This window comes from Eleginops maclovinus, chromosome 7, assembly GCF_036324505.1.
Source record: "Eleginops maclovinus isolate JMC-PN-2008 ecotype Puerto Natales chromosome 7, JC_Emac_rtc_rv5, whole genome shotgun sequence".
Taxonomy (NCBI): domain Eukaryota; kingdom Metazoa; phylum Chordata; class Actinopteri; order Perciformes; family Eleginopidae; genus Eleginops; species Eleginops maclovinus.
The window spans coordinates 21,349,094-21,365,791 of record NC_086355.1 but is presented as its reverse complement, the minus strand read 5'-3'; the positions used below and the strand labels follow the sequence as shown (position 1 = coordinate 21,365,791).

Here is a 16,698-nt window from a genome sequence, read left to right as displayed (position 1 = left end):
ATTAGATAACTATCCCCCGAGCCTACAGGTGGAAGCTGGGGAGGAAGCTGGGGTTGTGGTGGGGCAGGCGAGCATCGCCAACGTGAACGCAGCAGCAGCAGCCGCAGCGAGGTGGACGCATTAGCAGCGTGGAAACAGCAGCAGTCGCAGCAGCTGCATTAGCGAGGCAGAGGTAGGCGGAACCAACAGTTCAAATAGAGCGCCAGATTTAGGAGACTATGTTTGGTTGGTTGCAAGAGTGACGAGGGGCGTGATGTGCGAATGTTTCATTGGTGCTCGAGTTGACTGCCTGAACGAGCTCGCAGGCTTCGCCCCATTAATTAAAATTATTTATCAAAATGATTTATTGCAATATTCAAATCACAGTAAGCAAAATATTTTGTAAAATATATGAACAATGTTTTGTAGAATTGCAGAGAAGCTCCAGCCTACAAACGCTATTCTATTTACCTGGTAAAAAATTATTTAGTTTTCTACAAATCCTATGTAGAAAAAAATTGCATAATGAGTAATTAAAAATATTTTCAAATGATAATGTGAATAACCTTCAAAAATGATCATTCTCTCTAAGATCGCAAATCATATTGCAATGGCATTAATCGAAAATCCAAATGAGACCTTCTTCAAAATAGTCTTGTCCTAACTTAAAGATATAAGTACAAGCAGTGAGTTAAATTTAACAGCCTTGTTAAAACCTATGGACCCAATGAGTCCCTCCCTTGGACACATAATCAATGGCGGAACAGATATGACCTTTTGTTTCAAATGGTTAAGTTGTGTTTTCTACCTTGGTGTCAGCAACACACTCTGCCACCCAGCATATTCCAACTCTGACTTTATTTAAAGCTGACCTTTCAAAGTACTACCAATGAGAAGAAAGCTCTAGATCCAAACACAGCCACTGTGAATAAAGCAATAAACTTACACAGTGTGTAGGATTATGAGTTGAAAAACACATTTTATCTTGTGAAAGGAAGTATTCCATGTCAAATTGTTTACTGCAGATACTGAGGCAGTAAAAGCTGTTTCTGTAAACACACCTTAAGGCAAAACTACAGGAAGTATCTTATAGAAAAGCAATTTCCATTCTGGTTTGTTATGTGGCATCCAAAAGAGCGAAACCAATAATTTGGTTCATCTATCACGCTGAACGTATTGCACCCTGTTGCATTGACTTGTATATACCCTTGACTCATTTGGCTTTTTAATGGAGCAAGTCCAACTGCTGTAAACAGAGTCCAGACAAGAACATTTCCAAAACACAGGCTTGTCTTTGGTTTTTGTTACATTTTATCGAGTCCAATTTTCAGTAAGTGCACATGATTGTATTACACAAGCCTCTACAAGCCTCTTATCGAGTCAAAAGGCAGTGGTACGTTTCCAGAACCAAGGTTTTCAGAGTTTTTAGAGAGCTACAGAAGCAATGTCTCCAGCTCCTTTTCTAATACAGGGGGTCTATATGATATTAGAACTGGTCAGTGATGTACCCAATTCACAAACTATTCATTCTTATACCAAACAAAAAGGTTCTAAATGAACATTTTACCTGACTTGGTCCATAAAATAAAATTCACACTTTTGCTTTAAATAGTTTCATCAACCCATGGTCCAAAGTAAATAAGTTAGTGTTTCATGAATAAAGAAAAGCAGCATCCTTGAGAAGCTTGATTTGGTCGTTGCTCGACATTTTGAATAATCAAAAAAAGATTCTGTGGATTAACCAAATAACTAATAGGGACACAATATCTTATATGCTAGACTGGATTCAGAATGAAAAACTAGAATTTGGTCATGTTATTTTGTCAGCGTTATTAAATGCAGTGTTTTTGAATATTCATTCAGTTATATTGGGCTGCAAGCTTTGTTCCTTTCTACCCTCTATCAAAATGATCCTATCGAGTTACACGCAGTTGGATCAGGGTTTCCCGCAGCACTTTACAGCTTAGGCGGCCACTTACGCAACGCACGCCTGCCGCCTTAACAAAAAAAAACTATGAGCGGTATTCGCCGTGTTACTCTGCCCTGTTTTCTCTTATTCCAGCCTCCCTTCTCTGCAGAACGCATTTTAAAAAGTAATAATAAAAAAAAACATGTCATGAATTGGAAAAAACAAAATTTACGGGCTTCTTCATGCGACGAAGCAGGCCTGCTTCTTCATGCGACGAAGCAGGCCTGCTTCTTCATGCGACGAAGCAGGCCTGCTTCTTCATGCGACGAAGCAGGCCTGCTTCTTCATGCGACGAAGCAGGCCTGCCTCACCCTGTGCCTTCTCTCTCTCTCTCTCTCTCCCCCCCACAACATTGCAATCTGACAAAATATAGCCAAAGCTGAAAAGTTGGCAACGGGGAAATGTATAATTTATGTAATTGCTAATTTATTTGGTGATCACACAAACAAACCACGTTTGCTGTAGCGGTTGGTCCAGTCACATTTAATATAACCTAATGCATTACAAACACTATATTTCCGGCTTGTATTTTCAAATGATTTATGCTGAAGGAAGTAGCACAAAAGTGTTCTTTCCAGCTCAAGCATCAAAGCACATAGTCTGTAAAATACCTTTTAATGTACCTGGGACATCATCTTTATTAATTTCATTTTTCTCCTTGTGCATCTCAACATTCTTCCAGAATGATTCAGGGCTGCAAAGGAGCCTCCACTCAACAAATCAATGACAGACTCATAGGAATAAGAGCGGGACAAAAGAAAACAAGACATAAAACAGGCAGTAGACCCAACGCGCCCCCAGCTGTCTCATTTGCAAAAGCCCATGATTAATTGAGGTGTATAATAAATGCTGAGAGGGTTAATTCAATCACAAAGATGGTGAGAACGAAGGCTTTGACATTTGTAGGTGACCACACCTTAACCCAGCAAGACCAACATATCTATTACCTTGAGTCAGGCACCAGGTTGCTTTTAGACTATGACAAGGATTTTATTTTGACATGACAATAAGAAAATAGAGACAGTGATAAGCGCATGTGTAATCTACCTGCTTAAATTTGATTCCAGAGGTACCAGCTGCTATAGACACAGTGAATAAAAAGCTGTTTGATGTTTCCAACCGAGGATGAGGCTTCTGACAGCAAACAGCTCGAGGCGGAGAAATGAACTCTTTGTAATAGAGTTTTTTGTATGACAGTGAGGAATGGGGAGCATGGGCTGATAGTAATGATGTTATCAGTCACTGAGGGATCTCGCACTGATAGCTTGAGTGTCCGCTGAACCTTCTGAAGGCAGGAAGTGAGTGGTAAACAGGAGTGCTGTCAACATTACAGTAGTCCTCATCTGCTGAGAAGTCCTTTCTTAGATTTATTTAATCAATATGTGAACGCTATTACGGTAATCACAATCACTATACCGCAAGTTCAAAGTGTCTTACATACTAACAAACCAGTATAAGTCTTTGTTAAAAGTGGTTTTGTTCTAAGATGAAGCAAATTTCATGTCAAATATTGAAATGTAGTAGTCAATACCTATACCAGTGAAATTCCACTTCATATAAAAACTAAAAATCTTATTACAGTTTATTTCATTCTCTTTTAGGAGTTTAAACAGGTCATTATATACCATAATTGGTATTCCAATTGCTTTGGAAACTTCTCTTTCAAACATATTCAAGTTTCTGGCTAAAAAGATACATTTTATGAGACTTAAACACAACATGATGAAGTAGAACAGACCTTCACCTATCCGGTTTATTACTGAATAAGGTTCAAACAGATCATATGTTAACTCAATGGTAATTGGCTCGGATTATGCTAGCTTTTAGCCAGAACATGACTGTGTTATCAAGCGGTATTCTCTGTATTCCCCGGGACCACATGATGATGATACAACAGTACCGGCTGAACTGAAAAGAAACGAGTACGGTCTAGTTTCACAGAATTTAGGCCTCAACCTAATACCAAAGTTGTGTGTATCACGACTGTGTATCACTAATGTCAACAACAAAGTGTTCAGAATCTTGCTAACATTACAAATCAATTATCTTGCAAATTGAGCACAGAACAAGTCACATCTTCACACACTGCCACATAGACACACAGGTGTGTTAGCTACACAGGCATTATTTTACAGTGGAGCGCCTCTGCCAGTTTCTCTGAAATAACAAATGTTACGTAAAACAAATCTCTCATTCTTATGCATTACTCGCACTAGCAGTGTCCATTGAGGATACACTTGTTTACTGCTGAGAAACAATACAATAACAATGAGAATTAAAAATTGAAATAACTGATAGTACATTCATGAATGTATAGTTATAATGCAAAGTATAGGCATTAGTCAGTGTGCTGTGTGACCAAAATGGAAATGGAAATATCCATGACAATTTATGCTTCTTGTTTAAATATGAACCAAAAATGATTTTATTTCAAAAATACAGGCAATGAAATAGCAGCAACAACAAAACAAACAAAAAAGACTTGTGTGCGTGTGTGTGTAAGTACACTATCAATACATAGTTTTACAGATTCTGAGGAAAAGGATTCAAATTGCTAATATCTACTAAACATCGGCAATCTCATTCATTCTGAACTTCTACTGTTTTTTAAAACCTTTTGACATTATATTTAGAAAAATAAGATTGCATTTTGAATAGTTCTCTTTGATAGAACATCTCTTAGAACATGTATAGTGTTGTTGACATGCCAAATGATGGCTAAAAATAACCATATACAAAAACCTTAGCGAAGACACGTTTTGAATACCTCAAAAGCCTGTGATTCAAGGTTTCAAGGTTTCAAGGTTTTATTTGTCATATGCACAGCAGATACAACGTATATGTTGGCAATGAAAATCTTATATCCCATGTTCCTCCTACAACTCAACATACATGGTGCAAATAAGATAAATAAAATAGTGAAAAAGAGAGAAGAATATTTACAATATCAACAATAAAGATTTGAGGATGTGAAATATATACATATGTGGAATACATTGAGAGTATTTAAACACTTTACACTGTTGAATGAGGAGGTATGGACAGATGCATATATTATGTATAGCAGATGTATATGGCAGATATGTATAATATATAGATATGTGTACTATAAACAGATGTGTATGGCAGATGTGTATAATATATATATATATATATATATATATATATATATATATATATATATATATATATATATATATATATATATATATATATATATATATATATATATATATATGTACGTGTGTACTATAAAAGATGTGAGTAGACATTCACAGAGGTCAGGAGTTCAGCAGTCTTATAGCCTGTGGTATAAAACTGTCTCTGAGTCTGGTGGTCTTGGTCCGGATGATGCGGTACCGTCTGCCAGACGGCAGCAGACAGAACAGATTGTTGCTGGGGTGATTGGGGTCCTTTAATATCCTACCGGCCTTCTTCCTACACCGCTGGGTGTAGAGGTCCTCCATGGATGGCAGCTCCGTCCTGGTGATGTGCTGAGCAGTTTTCACCACCCTCTGTAGAGTCTTACGGTTGAGGGCGGTGCAACTGCCATACCAGGCGGTGATGCAGCCAGTCAGGATACTCTCGATGGTGCACCTGTAGAAGTTGCAGAGTATCCTGGAGTCCATGTTGAACTTCCGCAGCCTGCGGAGGAAGAAGAGCCGCTGTCGAGCCGTCTTGGATATGACCCTGGTGTGATGTGTCCATGTCAGGTCCTCACTGATGTTTGCCCCGAGGAACCTGAAGCTGCTGACTCTCTCCACAGGAGTCCCGTCGATGGTGATGGGTGTGTGTGCCTCTCTCTGCCTCTTCCTGTAGTCCACAATCAGCTCCTTTGTTTTGCTGACGTTGAGATGGAGGTTGTTGTCCTGGCACCAAGATGTCAGGGCTCTGACCTCCTCTCTGTACGCCGTCTCGTCGCCGTCTGTGATCAGGCCGATGACGGTCGTGTCGTCAGCAAACTTGATGATGGTGTTGGAGCTGTGTGTGGCCACGCAGTCGTGCGTGAACAGGGAGTAGAGGAGAGGGCTGAGCACACAACCCTGAGGGGCTCCGGTGTTGAGGGTCAAGGTGGAGGATGTGATGTTCCCCATCCGCACTGCCTGGGATCTGCCCGTTAGGAAGCTCATGATCCAGTCACAGAGGGCGCTGTTGAGCCCAAGGTCCCTGAGCTTAATGATGAGCTTGGAGGGCACAATGGTGTTGAATGCTGAACTGTAGTCAATGAACAGCATTCTCACATAAGTGTTCCTCCGGTCCAGGTGGGAGAGGGCAGTGTGGAGGGTGAGGGAGATGGCATCATCCGTGGACCTGTTTGCTCTGTAGGCAAACTGCAGGGGGTCCAGTGATTCAGGGATGGAGGAGGTGATAAAAGTTTTGACTAACCGCTCAAAGCACTTCATGATGATGGAGGTGAGTGCAACTGGGCGGTAGTCCTTGAGGCAGATGGGTATTGTCTTTTTGGGGACAGGGACAATGATGGACTCTTTAAAACATGTGGGGACTACAGACTGGAGCAGTGACCTATTGAAAATGTCTGTGAACACATCTGCCAGCTGAACTGCTTTTGATTAAATATAGCTAAGGGAAAAATAGAGTAAAAGATTATTGTACTAGACCTCTGAATATGTCCCATGAAACCTTACTGTATATTGTTTGTTTTTATAACATTCTCTATTAAGAATAGCAGTGAATTATAGGCATGTTTACTTGGGTAAAACAGCTTATTGAGCGATCCCAGCTTCATAGGAATGTCAACAGTTCAAATGTTTAGGATCTATTCAGACACTATTCAGCTCTATACATTATATTATACTTATCGCAATTCAGATGCTAAAATGATATATACCGTTCAGCCTCAGCTGAGTAAGACAATGTTGCAACATTTATGAAGAATATCAGTAGGAAACGTCCCTGTAATGTTAAATACATTTTATCCAAATGTCCTCCCTTTCTTCTTGCCATTGGTGTGTTGTGTGCTAGGTATCATATGCAGTCACAAACAGAAGAGTTTTGTGTTGTTTTTTTAAATTGTTGTACATTACTAAGTTTTCAGAATCTGCAAGTGAGTGGTGTTTGGTCCGTAGGAACCGCTTCTTCAACCAATGCCCTCCTTTTCCTGTCAACGATTGCCCGATATACAGTGGAGGATATGCATTTGATCCCCTGCCAATTAAGTTAATTTGCCCACGTACAAAGGAATGAAAAGTCCGTCATTTTTATGGTAGGTTCAATTTAACAGTGAGAGACAGAATATCAACAACAAAATCCAGAAATGTAGATCCAAAAAAGGATATAAATCAATGTCCATTTAATTGTGGGAAATAAGTATTTGATCCCCTTGCAAAACATGACTTAGTTCTTGGTGGAGAAAGCCTTGATGGACAGCACAGAGGTCAGATGTTTCCTGTAGTTGGTCACCAGGTTTGCTCACATCTCAGGAGGGATTTTGGTCGTCTCCTCTCTGCAGATTCTCTCAAAATCCTTAAGGTTTGGAGGCTGATGTTTGGCAACTGGAAGCTTCAGCTCCCTCCACAGATTTTCTATAAGAGGGAGGTCCGGAGAATGGATAGGCCCCTCCACCACCTTATTGGGCTTCTTCTTTAGCCACTCCTTTGTTGCTTTGGCCGTATGTTTTGGGTCATTATCGTGCTGGGAGATCTATCCATGTCCAATTTTCAGTGTCCTGGCTGAAGGAATGAGGTTATCAGCCAATATTTTACGCTATATGGCCCCCTCCATCATCCCCTCGATGCAGTGAACCGCCCTGTCCCCTTAGCAGAGAAACCCCCCCACAGCAGTTTCTACCTCCACGCTTGACTCTAGGGATGGTGTTCTTGGGGTAATAGTCAGCATTTCTCTTCCTCCAAACACGACATGTCGAGTTGATGCCAAAGATCTGGATTTTGGTCTCATCTGACCACATCACCTTCTCATAAGCCTTCTCTGAATCATTCAGAGGATCACTGCCAGACTTCAGACGGCCTGCACATGTGCCTTCTTGAGCAGGGGCGCTGCAGGATTTTCATCCATTACGGCGCAGTGTGTTACCAATAGTTTTCTTGGTGACTGTGGTCCCAGCTGCCTTCAGATCATTAACAATCCCTCCTGTGTAGCTCTTGGCTGACCCCTCACCTTTCTCGGGATCATTGATGCCCCAAGAGGTGAGATCTTAGATGGTGGAGCCCCAGATTGAGGGCAATTGATGGTCATTTTGTGCTTCTTCCATCTTCTAATAATCAAACCAGTTGTCTCTCTCTCACCAAGCTGCTTGCTGGTGGTCTTGTCTTCTATTCCAGCCTTGTGCCGGTCTACAGTCTTGTCCCTGATGTCCTTAGACATTAGTTCCACCATGTCACTTCTTTACCTGGACATTAGTATCCAGGTAAAGAAGTGACATCAGGAGCACTTTCTTAAAGCGAGAGGACTTATTTAACCGCTCCGTGGGAGCCAGAATCCTTGTTGGTTGCAAGGGGATCAAATACGTACTCCCCCCAATTGAATGCTAATCAATTTATATATAAATATTTTTATTTTTTATATTCTGTCTCTCAGTGTGAAAATAAACCTACCATAAAAATTACAGACTGTGCATTTCTTTGTAAGTGGTTAAACTAGCCTAACTAAATTGGCAGGGGATCAAATACTTATTTCCTCCACTGTATACATCCTCTGCATCTAACAATCTGCAACAACAACAAGTGTCCAAAATAATTACCTCAACAAAATAATATATGTCAACAACAAACATACAAGGCTTCCACAGTCCTTTTGAAAAATAGCTAATATCATTATTGTTTCTATTGGTGATTTGTGTGTTCATTATAATTGGTTTGACATATGAACGTAAAGGAATACATATGTTTAATTCAACAAGCTTCAACTGTTATTGCACACACTCCTCATATCATGCTGCCTTAAAAATTCATGACAAGCCAGTTTTACTCATGAAAGACAACTAGGAACAAGACTATATTTCAATCAGCACAAACCTTCAGGGCTATCTCGTGCTTATTTTTACAGCATACACTTGGAGAGCAACTCCCTTTCAATATACCAGTGACTGCAAAACATCCAGAGCAGGTTCAATAGACGTTACACCATCAACCTGTTAAAAGGCACACCGGAGATGGGTAATAATAGTTATTGCTGACTTTGACAAGTCTCTCAAAAAACTCTGTTTCACAACCACAGAAAGAGGGTGACTCCTTGGCTGTGAAATGAGAACAGTCGGGAACAGAAACCCGAAGTGCTCCACTGTCAGATGCTTATCCATCACCGAAATAATGGGTGTATTAATATCTCGCACAGTGGCAGACAATTTACAAAGATGCTGTCATGGTCATTAACTATTGAAAACAATCATGTTGGCAGAATATCTGACATGTGAAGATGAAAGGTATATGCCATTTGATAGATGCTTGTTCATTTATGAGTACCACTCGTCTCAACATGCGTCTGAAGTAATGAAAGCGATGCACTCAATTATCCAAAGTGCATTCACACACATGCATTCTCCACATGGAGGTTATAGGCTACACGCTCTCAGCAATTATGAGTGAAATTCTGAAATAGTGCCTCAGTATTACATATTTGTCACTAAGAATCATGGACGATTGGGGGGGCAACAGGGGCCAGACTCCCTGTAACACTGAACATGGACCTGGCTGTGGCCCCACTCCAAAATAAAATATATATATAATAATACCATTTCTGATAGGGTTATAAATTGGTTCAAAAAATTACAGGAAAGTGTTTTTGTTTTTTTAATAATAAAATAAAATCTGAATTAAGTCATTGACTATAATTCTGAAATAAAACAAACATCAATAATGGAATTTCATGGGTTCTTCTTGTTGGCTATGAGTCAACAGTCTCTTTTGTCGCGCATTCCATGTGCCTCTCTCATAAAATAACTGACCCCCCAGAAGAATTGGTCTAGAACCGCCACTGCTAGGAATAGATAAGGGTTTAAGGGTGTAGACACAGAAGGAAGAATAAGATATACCTTTGTGTGTCCCACTTCCATCACCGACAACACTGTCACAAGACCTCTTGATGTAACCGCTACAAATGACAGCGACAGCTTTTTTTAGCGACGACCTGTCAAATAGCGTCAGAACGAGGAGAGTGCACGCGGACATTCACAATGTTTTCAAATCAAAGTTCGTCAAAGATTTGCAAGCAACAAAGACATGCAAACTCGACGTTAGCTCACAGTACACCTTGCACGGACTAGCACAATAAAGTTTCACATTAGGACGGGAATGTATTAAGTATGGAAAGAACAGCCAATGACAACAGAAAGCTAACAACAATCTCAATTTAGAGTTGTAAACCAAGCGCAAGACTAATGTGTCCACCAAAACACACGGAACTCGACAGCTCACTCCGCACAGCAGTGAAGGAATCTTTACTACACACATGAAACCGCGTTTACTTACCAAACAAGAAGAAGAAGTCCGAGCAGTGAAGTCCCGTAGAAAGAAAAAAAAAAGCCCCGGTCCTCGGTGCTCCACAGTCAGAGATCCACATCCAGCAGCGTCCTTGCCTCTCCTCCTCCTCTCCTCAGTCCTCGGCTCCTCTACAGCTGCTGCTCCCGGATAACTTTGCTGACGTCACCGAGCACTCGGTCTCTGCCGGCGGAGCTCTTTGGTCGCAACTTGAATAATACATGGAAAGGAGGGGAGACGCGACCGGAAAGAATCGGGGAGGCAGACTCCACGCTAGAGGCTACCCTTTCACTACAACGGCCATATGCATTAAAAAGAAAGGAAAAGGAGCGCCTAGGCTATTAACAGGTGAATAAAGTGAGTGGACAAAATGAATGATTTAGAATGTACATTTGAAAATACAGTTGCTAAGAAAAAAGTTATGAAGCAGCCTTTATTTCTGTGAATAGGCACCAGTGTGTCTGCATCAGCATTGGGGTATCATTCAAAATATCCCCCAAAAGTATTCACTAAAAAAAGACAAGAGGCTGAAACAGAGTTATGTAGTTGTCCAATATAAATCAAGGCTATCACATTCAGTCAGTTTAGTTCACTAAAAAAAGCAGGCTGCCAACTTTTCAGTTTAGTTTGGAGTGAGATAGTAAAAGGGTAAATGTATTTTGAATATATACTGTGGTGGCCGACAGGTGCAAATGCGATACAACAGCACAAAACTATTTATTTTATTATTTTATTTTATTTTTTAGGTTAGTTTCCGTTGACAGTGACTAACGTGCCGGCCAACTTTATAATCACAGAATGTAGACCAACAAAAAATAACCTTAGTGAACTTTAAATGTAGATTTGTTTTAATAGTCCAGGTGATTCTGAACAGCATTTCAATTGAAAATGTTTACAAATATATTACAACATTTATTTTATATTTTATTAATGCCAAGGTTTAATAATGTAATTTAAGCTTTCCCCTTAATCTTCTCCAAAACTGCCCAGTGAAGTAACATCAGATTTGTCATGGTCATAGTCAGGGTCAATCAGAATACATTTACATTAAACAGTACTCCAACGGATCAGATTAATATACTTCATGTGAGATTTTATAAATTAGGAAACGCCTTGTAAATTATCACTGGAGCTGACTTTCCCTCCACAGTAATGAAGTCTGTCTGTAACTGTACTGTATAGAAATGTTGGATCTAAACGCACAATATATAATTTGCTGGCTCGAGGGTTTTCAAAACAAAACAAAACAATAACATAAGATGTAGTTGGGTAGCATTGTGAAGAAGCATTGAGTTGTTTCATTTATGACCATTTCTATCAGTTGCCGTCAGTTCTCAGGTTAGGATTTATTCATTGTTGGTCGATCACATGTTTTCCTGCAGTCAAATTAAAAACAGAGGACTCCTCTTCTACAAAACAAATGGAACCGGTGGGTGAAACTGAGAAAAACACTGAATAAAGAAGTTTCATGTTAAAAATGTATGTTTCTACAATGCCGTTCTGAACACATGTCCCAAGGAAACGGAGAGTCAAGTTGCCACATTTCTCAGCTCGTTTGTGCTTGTTGAAGCATTCAAAACTATATAACACACTACAGGACAAACCTCAAAAAGCACAACAGGGCATCTTAAATAACTTACGATCTTAACATTCAAGAGGATATACCTAAAAAGTGACTCTTGAAGATATCTTTTAAACTTGGAAATGTCAATTTATGACAGCTTTTGGTAGACAACCATTCCTCTGACTCATGCTTCTTTATATCAACCAAATGAAACGCATCATTATCTTGATTTAAATAACTGATTTCTCTGAGTTGGAATATGTTTGTCCCCATCTTAACAAAACATAAGACATATGTCAGGTCGTTTGGGGTTCCATATTAAAGCTCTCAATTAAACCACATGCATTTGTCTGTAAAATGAATAGAATGGGGGAAAATATTGAGGAGCTTGATGTTTATCTTACTTTAATGGCAGCAAGTGGGATGCTCATGGAAGATATGACTATGGCCTGTAATTAAGGCTCACACTAAGCTCATTTAAATCACTTTTTTTTAAATTATGAATCTAAAAAAAAAGTATTGTGAATAAATAAACATATCAGTCATTCTCAGGCTTCAGTGCTGATCAAATTATTATTTTATGAGGCTGTTTTCTCTTCAATACAACAGCCCCCCCGACCGTGACTGGTGAGGATATTATTGTAGTTTTGCAAGAGTTCTCTGAGCACACTATAACAGCAATTCACCCAGCCAGAAAATCTGTTTATGTTGACTGTGGAACAAAGTGGAGAGGGAAAAAACATTTTTGAACTAAAGCATGTCTCACTGTAGACAATATCTGGGTATCGAAAAACTGAAAAAAAAAAGTCAAAGAGCTACAAGCAACTTGTACTGCAGCTTTATAAATGTCATCAAAAAAATGTTTTGCTGTTAATGATTATGATGCAAATTTACCAAATTATATATTGTCAAGTTAAAGTGGCAAACAAGGTTTCTTGCTGCTGCAGACTCATCTCTAGTTTTTAATTTTTGAATTTTTGAACAATATTTAATGGTAAAATTGTTATAAATACTAATTTCATAACTTAAATTTGGATTATCGGAAATGCAATCACATTACTTAGAATATGTTATAGAAATGTCCGACAAAGGTCATGAAAAGACCCAAAGAGAATCTTCCTATTGATAGTGGCAGACTTTAGAAACAATTAAAAACTGAGATTTTATATAAATTATATTTAAATAAATACCTGTGCAAACAGAATATAGAAATAGGCTGCTTTATTACTTGATTAATGTCAAGAAAATAAGTAAAATACTTGAAAATAATACGAATACAAAATTCTGGCATTGACGTTAGCAATCAGAAAACTTGAATGATAAATACAACATAATAATCACAATCATTATATTTATTCGCCTTGATGTGGAAGAAAATGCAAGGCCGTTTATAAAAATATAGAAAAATGTAAATCTATGTCTTGAGGACTCAAACTGAAAATCTCCCCCTGAAAAATTAGAAAAAAGGTCAGCGAGTGTATCCACGATGGCAGATATTATCGGCTCTTGTTCAAAGCGTTTACAGGGACATTAAGTTCATTTCATGGCAGGCCATGTCTGGCTTCTATATTTCACAGAGGATTACAGAGCTGATCCCAGAGGACCAGGCAGACAGGCGGCTTCAGATGACTTTCCCTCGTCCACAGTTTGCTAAAATTGTATCAATATCCGAGGACGATCACTGGGGCACTGTCACAATGACCAACTTCACAGACTCTGCCGATGACATTGCAGATACAGTATGTCTCGGCTTCCAGATGGCAGGTTAGGGCCGACATTTTTTTCTTCCTGAAAATGATGGATTAAATTGTCCATGAGGATGAATACTGTGAATATTTGCATTATATTTTATAGATAACCTTCCTCGTTTAATAAGCATTCATACCTTGTTTTATTCCCCTGTTAAATTTAAAGGCCTACCTCCAGCCGCACAGTCTGGATTTAATCCCCAGTGATAACACAAAATAATCTCCTAGACATTGCAATTATATTGAAATTTGTTTTGTCAAATATTGATCTAAATTGCTGCTTGGTTATCAGTCAGTGGCAATAAAAAATAACAATTGACAAAGCCGAAGTCTAGTAACTGTTCCACGGAGTTCAACTTTTGAAAAAAAGGAATATTATAACCCATTATTTAGCAACAGCTTGGGAAATGTAGTTTATTATTATATTACAGTTGAGTCAATTGCACACATCCCACTGCTTTAGAAGAAGAAGATTTGTGTTTATGTTTTTACAAAGAAACATAAATTAACCACACAGTACAGAGGTAGGGGAACACATGCACATGCATTTTTAGTACACACACACAGTGTTACACACTATACACTTTTAGAGGTAAGGTTGCACATGCACATACTGTACATCTGGAGAGGTGCCAGAGCGAAGAGGCTGCCAGTGTCTCCAGCACCAGGGAGACTGGGGGTTTGGTGCCTTGCTCAAGGGGACCTTGGTAAACTGGTACCCTTGAGCTACTAGTCCACGCTCAGTATTATGTTGGTCCAATCGGGACGTGAACCGGCGACCCTTTGGTTCAAAGTCCTACTCCCTACGTAAAGCTCTAAACATGTATTAATCCACTCCGAAAATAGTTCGAACCAAATGTTTATTCATCTCTGTTTACATTTAGTTAGCTAAGGAGTGTGAATCGGCTGGGATGAAGATCAGCACCTCCAAATCTTAGGCCATGGTTCTGAGCTGGAAACTGATGGACTGCTCACTCCAAGTAGGGAATGAGTCCTTAACTGAAGTGAAGGGTTTCGAGGTCTTGTTCACCAGTGAGGGCACAGTTGAGTGTGAAATGTGCTGGAGAATCAGAGCATGGATGGATTTATTAAGAAATGTTTGAAATTAAAAGTAAAACTTAGGAAATTGTTACTTTATAATTTTAGTCATTGCATGGAATTTTTTGCAAAAACAAGATAGAATATTAATATTAAGAGACTGGAAGTCTAATTGTTTTAAGTTATTAAAGGATTTACTGATCTAAACTAACATATAGGAGTGTTGGAGTGGATTTCCTTGCTACAAAATTCCGTATAAGATTTTCAGTTTGCATTCATGTGTTTAGTAGGAGAGACAGAGAGCATCTGGATGTGTTGAAATTAATACATTTGGAGAAGTCCTCATTCACAGGGGTCTTCAGGGGCTAGATATGGGTACATGATAGAATATTCTCTAAATGTCTTTTTCATTAGCTGATTAAGTTAACCACAACCATTTCCTATCCCATAACCAAGTGCTTTGAGCTCCTAAACCATCAAACTATTTTATGAGCAGATTTATTCCATGACATACCGTGGAGAAAATAATGAAAAAGACACAGATACTTCAGCAAGAACATTTTGTAATGTTTAGTAAACCAAATCTTTTGTCATGTGAAATGTGTTAAGACAAATCCAGACAGTGTTAGATTTATAGATTCATTTTTACCGTGAGATAACAAGCTTTACTTCGTCTTTGATCAAGATGAAGAAAAATATTTATTCTCTGAAGAAGATTACAGGGTCACCAAAACAGCTGCGCAATATTGTTTTTCATGTTGTTGTTTTTAAAATCAGTCACGTTTCATGGTCAAGACATCTGATTATGAGAGGAAAACTGAAACCTCCTTTTTTAATATTGTGCGTGAACCAATCCTTGGGTAGGAACAGGATACTACATTTGTTCTGTAAATTAAATATGCAGTTTGTTTATTTATTTAAGTTTTAAAGGCTGGTTGTGGCCTTGTTATACATTGCAGTAGAATAAAACCCTGTGCTGCTGATTTGCATGGCAGAGCTGCAAAGGGCTCCATCCACTTTCTCCCAATTTACCAATGTTTCCCTCAGCCTCCCTGTTTCACAGAGCATGCAACAGAAAAAAATAATTTTTCAAAGGATTCCCTGCATTAGAGATGCTGTGGACTCCGAATGAAGTCAAAGCCGGCTGATTCTAATTGCGCGCCAAACCCTGCTTGTTAGGTGTTATTGACATGGTTAACTGTACAGTCAGCACCAGTTATTTTAAGGCAAATATTAAAGATTCACACCTTCTCCACCCTGCAGATGAATCCTTATATCCAATTTAGATTTCCCACTTCCTCTGAAGTTCTTCCTTTTTTGCAACAGCAGCTTTTTCAGCCACCTCTATTTCATATTTTTATTTGCATTCCCCTTCTCTGTGCATAACTGGGTTCTATTTCAGGAAATACTCACAAAATCCATCCATATCCTTGAGGTGAGATGAGGATGAGGATTAAAGCAGAGCTAAAGACAGATCTGCTTACCACCATCTACTGCACCAGAATGTTGTATACATTTAATTCTATCTAGTGTGCAGGTTCTATTTCTGTCTCTTTGTACAATAAGTGTTCTTTGTTTACTCTGATTCTATATTTCTGACGTCCCTTGTGTTTTTTCAGAGACACTCTCATGGCTTCAAAGCTCTTTCAAAGTCATTCAAAGTGTTTAAGTTCTTCCGTTATAATACAATAACAATGGCATTACATACAAAAGACTGCAATAGAAGCAGTCACACACTACACGGTATATAAATGTGTGCTATTAAAATATGACTAGGTTGTTTGCCTGGGCCAAACAGTCAAGTGGCAGCAACCATGTCCATCCAAAACATCATCAATATAAAATGTAATCCTATTCTAGATTTAGAATTTTTAGCTGATGAATTCTTGAGTTTTGGTCATCACCATGTATTTGTAAAGTCCTGTGTTTGGTGATTTTGATACTTAA

General features: G+C 38.9%; 1 protein-coding gene across 4 annotated transcripts in view; it reads right to left on the bottom strand.

Annotated features, from left to right (window-relative positions):
* The window catches only part of LOC134867673 (PTB domain-containing engulfment adapter protein 1), a 118,028-nt gene extending 107,410 nt beyond the window's left edge, over nt 1-10,618 (bottom strand). Inside the window, exon 1 of one of the 4 annotated variants that reach the window (XM_063888407.1) lies at nt 10,393-10,618. The gene's annotated coding sequence lies outside the window, so the exon portion shown is untranslated. The remainder of the gene's footprint in view (nt 1-10,392) is intronic. The other 3 variants (XM_063888411.1, XM_063888408.1, XM_063888406.1) reach the window with 3 other exon arrangements.
* Nucleotides 10,619-16,698: the final 6,080 nt, after the last annotated feature.